Source organism: Rhinoraja longicauda, unplaced genomic scaffold (assembly GCF_053455715.1).
Source record: "Rhinoraja longicauda isolate Sanriku21f unplaced genomic scaffold, sRhiLon1.1 Scf000379, whole genome shotgun sequence".
In the NCBI taxonomy this organism is placed as follows: Eukaryota; Metazoa; Chordata; class Chondrichthyes; order Rajiformes; family Arhynchobatidae; genus Rhinoraja; species Rhinoraja longicauda.
The window spans coordinates 72501-80000 of NW_027601596.1; positions in this window are offsets into that span (position 1 = coordinate 72501).

Consider the following 7500-nt stretch of genomic DNA (forward strand, 5'->3'; position numbering starts at 1 on the left):
GCCGGGGGCGCCCGGCGCCGATCCGGCGCTTACTCGACACGCTCGAGCATCCGAACCCGTCTTATCTACGGGACCGCCGTTGCCACTTGAACACCTTTCGCCGAGAGTATCCGGGCACCCCACCTACCCGCCGGAATCACGAACCACGAGGTAGAAGTCAGGAACCAACAGGAGAAGTCGTGAACTAAATGGCGAATTCATGAACCAAACGGAGAGAAGTCATGAACCGAGCGGTTTAGGGTCAGGGTGAGGGTTGTTAGGGTGAGGCCGTTAGGGTGAGGCCGTTGCTTCGAGCGGGAAGATGGGCAGCCCCGCCCCCCCCCCCCCCCCCCCGTTGGGTGGAAGGAAACCTCTGCTGCGGGCCCGGCAACCATCCCGAACGGACCCGCTGGGTCCAAATGTCTGCCGCGGGCGGTCCTGCTGCGGTCGCGGGTTCGTTGGAAACCTCTCCTGCTGCTGGCATGGCCACCCTCCCCCCCCCCGCCCGACTGACGACCCTGCGGGCCCGGCGACCCGGTGTCCCGTTGCCGCGCGGGGAGTGATCCTCGGGGCCGTGCCGGGCGGGCCCAGCGACACGAAGAGAGTGGGGGGGGGGTCGGAGGGAGTGGCACTGGGGAGAGAGGGGTGGGGGAGAGAGTGCCCCCCCCCCATTAGGGGCGAGTTTATGCAGTCATCAGAGTTTATACCTAACCTCATGATGCTTTATTAGCCGGATAGGCTGTCTGACCTCGCCCCCAGTCCCTACTCCTTCCACTGGATTCTTCTTATACCCTCTTTTTCTTCGTGCCCCCCCCCCCCCCCCCCCCCCACGCAGGGAGGGTTCCAAGAGGGAGGAGGGAGGGAGGGAGTCCCGGGGCCGTGAGAGAGAGAGAGCCTCATTAGCTGCTAGGTTCACCTCATTAGCTGCTAGCTAACGCGTCAGACCTTTTACATTCTTTAGAGGATTGAAACCTCAGGGCCTTTAACCCCCGTTCACCGTTTACACTCAACGATCCTTCCGAACAAAACCCTTACACATCTGTCCGTCCAACTGACCCCCGAGATACCTAACACGCAGATTAACACGTCAGCGGTGATCGGCGTGTCATAGAGGAGTCACAAAGACGGGCAAAATAGAGTGGTTGAATAAAAAATACTCACTCAATTGGCCGTGATTTAACGTAGCACACAATGATGCCAAGCCCATGCAAAGTCCAGTGGCCCAAGCAAACAAATAAGATAGATCTGGCTCGGCGTTCCTCATCTCCACATCGTCACCCAGCACGCCGACGCCCAATAACAATTCCCCCGCAAATTGTGCACCTCGAGCGGCAGTACTTTAAACGGCGCCGTCTTCGGCGTGGACGGCATGAACCAAGTCGGCAAGCATCGTCACCCAGCACACAGACGTCCACTAACAATTCCTCCCCCCTGCAAATTGCGCGCCGCGAACGGCAGTACTTTCAAGTATGCCGCCTTCGGCGGGGACATCGTGAACCAAATCGGCAGGCAGGCGTCGTCAGCCGGTCGACCGACCCCCAGTTGCATTGCCCCAACGGCCATTGTGCACTTCGAACAGAACAGTGCTTTTAAAATATTCCGCCTGCCGCGTGTACATCATGAAACAAATGGAAAGGACGAACCGGGCGTGCAACCGATGCACGGAGAGTGACAGGTCGTCAAGCAAGTCCGTGGCAATCCGTCGGCCGACTCGGCCGCGGCCAGCAGAGGCGTTTTGGCCCGGGCGCGCCGAACTTTGCGCGCCCTCGGTATGCGTAACACTAGCACATGCCTTCAAAACTCACTACAAAATAACCCCAAAGTATGCCGCCTTCCCCGTGGGCCTTGTTACCAATATCTTGCCCTGCTTCCTGATGCCCTTATGGGGTCGGCTCTGTTCTTGCAGAACCCTCAGGTGGTGCAGAGTCTGGGCCATTTTATCAATATCTTGCCCTGATTCCTGATGCCCTTATGGGGTCGGCTCTGTTCTTGCAGAACCCTGAGGTGGTGCAGAGTCTGCGCCTTGTTATCAATATCTTGCCCTGCTTCCTGAAACCCTTATGGGGTTGGTTCTGTTACAAAACCCTCAGGTGGTGCAGAGTCTGGGCCACTTTATAAATAACTCTGCCTGCATTAGGGTCAGGGTCAGGGTTAGGGTTAGGGTTAGGGTTAGGGTTAGGGTTAGGGTTAGGGTTAGGGTTAGGGTTAGGGTTAGGGTTAGGGTTAGGGTTAGGGTTAGGGTTAGGGTTAGGGTTAGGGTTAGGGGTAGGGGTAGGGGTAGCGGTAGGGGTAGGGGTAGGGGTAGGGGTAGTTTGAACTACTGCCGCTCCAGGCGCGCACTGTGCGTGGGTAATTTTCAGTGGGCGTCGGTGTGCTGGGTGACGATGCCGCCCAGACTCTGCACCACCTGAGGGATCTGCAAGAACAGAGCCGAACCCGCAAGGGTATCGGGAAGCAGGGCAAGATATTGATAACAAGGCCCAGACTCTGCACCACCCGAGGGTTCTGCAAGAACAGAGCCGACCCCATAAGGGTATCAGGAAGCAGGGTGAGATAGTGACACCATTTGTAAAACCGGCAAATCCCACCCAGGAAACATTGCAAAAATTGGCCTCTAATGCTGGAACGTGGGTAAAGCCAAACAAACACGACACGTTTTAAAAGAACGTTACTAAAACAGCCTGGGATATGCCCATGACAAAGGATAGGCCGAACCTCACCAGAAAAAAAGAGAGGGAGACCACGGCAGAGCTGAGGGATAAACATGAGATGGTGATAAAACCAGCAGACGAGGGGAGCAGTAGGGTTACAAATTAATGTCAATATGGGGCCTGCTCCCACTGGGTAATAGACAAAAACATAGAACAGGGTGACAGGAGAGACTGGATAGCACAGAGGATAACCCGTGAGCGAAATAATGGGGTGTATGCAGTTCAATGTAAGGAGTGTACCTTACGGTACATAGGCGAAACAGGTAAAACAGCCTCAGCGGTGATCGACGTGTCAAAGAGGAGTCACAAAGACGGGCAAAATAAAGTGGTTGATTATAGACAATAGACAATAGACAATAGGTGCAGGAGTCGGCCATTCAGCCCTTCGAGCCAGCACCGCCATTCAATGCGATCATGGCTGATCACTCTCAATCAGTACCCCGTTCCTGCCTTCTCCCCATACCCCCTCACTCCGTTATCCTTAAGAGCTCTATCCAGCTCTCTCTTGAAAGCATCCAACGAACTGGCCTCCACTGCCTTCTGAGGCAGAGAATTCCACACCTTCACCACTCTCTGACTGAAAAGGTTCTTCCTCATCTCCGTTCTAAATGGCCTACCCCTTATTCTTAAACGGTGGCCCCTTGTTCTGGACTCCCCCAACATTGGGAACATGTTTCCTGCCTCTAATGTGTCCAATCCCCTAATTATCGTATATGTTTCAATAAGATCCCCCCTCATTCTTCTAAATACCAGTGTATACAAGCCCAATCGCTCCAGCCTTTCAACATACGACCGTCCCGCCATTCCGGGAATTAACCTAGTGAACCTACGCTGCACGCCCTCCATAGCAAGAATATCCTTCCTCAAATTTGGAGACCAAAACTGCACACAGTACTCCAGGTGCGGTCTCACCAGGGCCCGCTACAACTGTAGAAGGACCTCTTTGCTCCTATACTCAACTCCTCTGGTTACGAAGGCCAACATTCCATTGGCTTTCTTCACTGCCTGCTGTACCTGCATGCTTCCTTTCATTGACTGATGCACTAGGACATCCAGATCTCGTTGAACTCCCCCTCCTCCTAACTTGACACCATTCAGACAATAATCTGCCTTTCTACTCTTACTTCCAAAGTGAATAACCTCGCACTTATCTACATTAAACTGCATCTGCCATGTATCCGCCCACTCACACAACCTGTCCAAGTCATCCTGCAGCCTTATTGCATCTTCCTCACAATTCACACTACCCTCCAGCTTAGTATCATCTGCAAATTTGCTAATGGTACTTTTAATCCCTCCGTCTAAGTCATTAATGCATATCGTAAATAGCTGGGGTCCCAGCACCGAACCTTGCGGTACCCCACTGGTCACTGCCTGCCATTCCGAGAGGGACCCATTTATACCCACTCTTTGCTTTCCGTCTGTCAACCAATTTTCTATCCATGTCAGTACCCTACCCCCAATACCACGTGCCCTAATTTTGCCCACTAATCTCCTATGTGGGAGCTTGTCGAAGGCTTTCTGAAAGTCGAGGTACACCACGTCCACTGACTCTCCCCTGTCAATTTTCCTAGTTACATCCTCAAAACATTCCAGTAGATTTGTCAAGCATGATTTCCCCTTCGTAAATCCATGCTGACTCGCAATGATCCTGTTACTGCTATCCAAATGCTCAGCAATTTCGTCTTTTCTAATTGACTCCAGCATCTTCCCCACCACTGATGTCAGACTAACTGGTCTATAATTACCCGTTTTCTCTCTCCCTCCCTTCTTAAAAAGTGGGATAACATTTGCTATCCTCCAATCCACAGGAACTGATCCTGAATCTATATAGAACATTGAAAAATGATCTCCAATGCTTCCACTATTTCTAGAGCCACCTCCTTAGGTACCCTGGGATGCAGACCATCAGGCCCTGGGGATTTATCAGCCTTCAGTCCCATCAGTCTACCCAAAACCATTTCCTGCCTAATGTGGATTTCCTTCAGTTCCTCCATCACCCTAGGTTCTCCGGCCCCTAGAACATTTGGGAGATTGTGTGTATCTTCCTCAGTGAAGACAGACCCAAAGTAACGGTTTAACTCGTCTGCCATTTCTTTGTTCCCCATAATAAATTCCCCCGTTTCTGTCTTCAAGGGACCCACATTTGCCTTGACTATTTTTTCCCTCTTCACGTACCTAAAAAAACTTTTGCTATCCTCCTTTATATTATTGGCTAGTTTACCCTCGCACCTCATCTTTTCTCCCCGCATTGCCTCTTTAGTTAACTTTTGTTGCTCTTTAAAAGAGTCCCAATCCTCTGTCTTCCCACTCTTCTTTGCTATGTTATACCTCCTCTCCTTAATTTTTATGCTGTCCCTGACTTCCCTTGTCAGCCACAGGTGTCTCTTACTCCCCTTAGAGTCTTTCCACCTCTTTGGAATAAATTGATCCTGCAACCTCTGCATTATTCCCTGGAATACCTGCCATTGCTGTTCTACCGTCTTCCCTGCTAGGGCCTCCTTCCAGTCAATTTTGGCCAGCTCCCGCCTCATGCCTCTGTAATCCCCTTTGCTATACTGTAATACAGACACTTCCGATTTTCCCTTCTACCTTTCCATTTGCAGAGTAAAACTTATCGTGTTGTGATCACTGCCTCCTAACGGCTCTTTTACCTCTAGTCCCCTTATCAGATCAGGATCATTAAAAACACTCACTCTATTGGCCGTGATTTAACCTAGCACACAGTGTTGCAAAGCCCATGCAAAGTCCAGTGGGCCAAGCAAACAAATAAGATAGATCTGGCTCGGCGTTCCACATCTCCACATCGTCACCCAGCACGCCGACGCCCATTAACAATTCCCCCGCAAATTGTGCACCTCGAGCGGCAGTACTTTAAACGGCGCCGTCTTCGGCGTGGACGGCATGAACCAAGTCGGCAAGCATCGTCACCTAGCACACAGACGTGCACTAACAATTCCTCCCCCCGCAAATTGCGCGCCGCGAACGGCGGTACTTTCAAGTATGCCGCCTTCGGCGGGGACATCGTGAACCAAATCGGCAGGCAGGCGTCGTCAGCCGGTCGACCGACCCCCAGCTGCATTTCCCCAACGGACATTGTGCACTTCGTACAGAACAGTGCTTTTAAAATATTCCGCCTGCCGCGTGGACATCATGAACCAAATGAGCAGGCAGGCATCATATCATATCATATCATACACATACAGCCGGAAACAGGCCTTTTCGGCCCTCCAAGTCCGTGCCGCCCAGCGATCCCCGTACATTAACATTATCCTATACCCACTAGGGACAGTCAGCCCCCAGCACAACGACGCCCCCGCTAACAATTCCCCACGCACATGGTGCGCTCGAGCTGCAGCACTTTAAAGTACGCCGCCTTCGGCGGGGACATCGTGAACCAAAGGAGCAGGCAGCCATGGTCACCGCCAGCACAACGACGGCGCCGCTAACAATTCCCCGCGCACCTTGTGCGCTCGAGCTGCAGTACTTTAAAGTACGCCGCCTTCGGCGGGGACATCGTGAACCAAAGGAGCAGGCAGCCATGGTCACCGCCAGCACAACCACGGCGCCGCTAACAATTCCACGCGCACCTTGTGCGCTCGAGCTGCAGTACTTTAAAGTACGCCGCCTTCGGCGGGGACATCGTGAACCAAAGGAGCAGGCAGCCATGGTCACCGCCAGCACAAGCACGGCGCCGCTAACAATTCCCCGCGCACCTTGTGCGCTCGAGCTGCAGTACTTTAAAGTACGCCGCCTTCGGCGGGGACATCGTGAACCAAAGGAGCAGGCAGCCATGGTCACCGCCAGCACAACCACGGCGCCGCTAACAATTCCCCGCGCACCTTGTGCGCTCGAGCTGCAGTACTTTAAAGTACGCCGCCTTCGGCGGGGACATCGTGAACCAAAGGAGCAGGCAGCCATGGTCACCGCCAGCACAACCACGGCGCCGCTAACAATTCCCCGCGCACCTTGTGCGCTCGAGCTGCAGCACTTTAAAGTACGCCGCCTTCGGCGGGGACATCGTGAACCAAAGGAGCAGGCAGCCATGGTCACCGCCAGCACAACGACGGCGCCGCTAACAATTCCCCGCGCACCTTGTGCGCTCGAGCTGCAGTACTTTAAAGTACGCCGCCTTCGGCGGGGACATCGTGAACCAAAGGAGCAGGCAGCCATGGTCACCGCCAGCACAACCACGGCGCCGCTAACAATTCCACGCGCACCTTGTGCGCTCGAGCTGCAGTACTTTAAAGTACGCCGCCTTCGGCGGGGACATCGTGAACCAAAGGAGCAGGCAGCCATGGTCACCGCCAGCACAAGCACGGCGCCGCTAACAATTCCCCGCGCACCTTGTGCGCTCGAGCTGCAGTACTTTAAAGTACGCCGCCTTCGGCGGGGACATCGTGAACCAAAGGAGCAGGCAGCCATGGTCACCGCCAGCACAACCACGGCGCCGCTAACAATTCCCCGCGCACCTTGTGCGCTCGAGCTGCAGTACTTTAAAGTACGCCGCCTTCGGCGGGGACATCGTGAACCAAAGGAGCAGGCAGCCATGGTCACCGCCAGCACAAGCACGGCGCCGCTAACAATTCCCCGCGCACCTTGTGCGCTCGAGCTGCAGTACTTTAAAGTACGCCGCCTTCGGCGGGGACATCGTGAACCAAAGGAGCAGGCAGCCATGGTCACCGCCAGCACAACCACGGCGCCGCTAACAATTCCCCGCGCACCTTGTGCGCTCGAGCTGCAGTACTTTAAAGTTCGCCGCCTTCGGCGGGGACATCGTGAACCAAAGGAGCAGGCAGCCATGGTCACC